Here is a 906-nt window from a genome sequence, read left to right as displayed (position 1 = left end):
GTTTAGGTAAGTGGTAGACATCAGAGTCCCCAGCACATGGATGACTGGACCCAGGGCATCCCAGCAGAACATCGCCCAAAGCATGACACCGCCGCCACCCGCTTGTTTTCATCCCACAGTGCATCCAGGTGCCATCACTTCCCCAGGCAAACAACGGACATGTACCTGGCCATCCACATGGTGCAACAGAAAATGTGATTCATCGGACCAGACGGCCTTCTTCCAAATTTCTGGCGTGGTCTAGTGGTTAGGATACCTGGCTCTCACCCAGGAGGCCCGGGTTAGATTCTAGGTGCCAGAAGGAAATTTTTAACCCCGGGGCTCATATCTGGTGAGTATGGGCTTGGCACACCCAGGGTCCTGGCTGGGTATCATTATTCTTCTCTTTCTTGCTGATTCCCTTCTACTTTCCCTTCTACTTTTGACTCTCTCTCTCTCTCTCTCTCTCTCTCTCTCTCTCTCTCTCTCTCAGGGTAACTCGGGAATTTTTTTTTTTTTGGCTGGTGCAGCATAAGCCTCATGCTTCCTTGCACCCTATAGCTAATAATAATAATAATCACTCAAGGTCCAGTTTCGATGCTCGTGTGTCCATCGTAGGCGCTGTTGCTGGTGAACCGTGGTTAGCATGGGTACTTGGAGTGGGCTGCGGCTATGCAGCCCCATTTTCAGCAGCGTTTGATGTACTGTGTGTTGTGACACATTACTCCAGTCACCAGAATTTCAAGTACTGGCGGGTTGCGTCACAGTCTCCCTTCTATTGCCACTTACCATCCGGGAGAGCCTTCACTCACCTTGAGCATCGATGAGCCGTGGTTGTCCATCACCTGGCCGGCGGTTTGTGGGGGGATTCCCCCTCCTCGGACCACTTTCGGTAGGTACTAACCATGGCTGACCGTGAGCATCCCA

The 906-nt window shown here is 51.9% G+C and overlaps 1 non-coding gene across 1 annotated transcript; it reads left to right on the top strand.

Annotated features, from left to right (window-relative positions):
* The first annotated feature begins 229 nt into the window (after positions 1-229).
* Positions 230-301, top strand: TRNAE-CUC (transfer RNA glutamic acid (anticodon CUC)). The gene has a single exon. It is a non-coding gene; the product is annotated as a tRNA-Glu (tRNA).
* The last annotated feature ends 605 nt before the right edge of the window (positions 302-906 follow it).

This window comes from Mastigoproctus giganteus, chromosome 3, assembly GCF_048544385.1.
Source record: "Mastigoproctus giganteus isolate SK-2022 chromosome 3, ASM4854438v1, whole genome shotgun sequence".
Taxonomy (NCBI): domain Eukaryota; kingdom Metazoa; phylum Arthropoda; class Arachnida; order Uropygi; family Thelyphonidae; genus Mastigoproctus; species Mastigoproctus giganteus.
The sequence above is the reverse complement of the archived record's forward strand: the minus strand, read 5'-3'. Positions and strand labels throughout refer to the sequence as shown.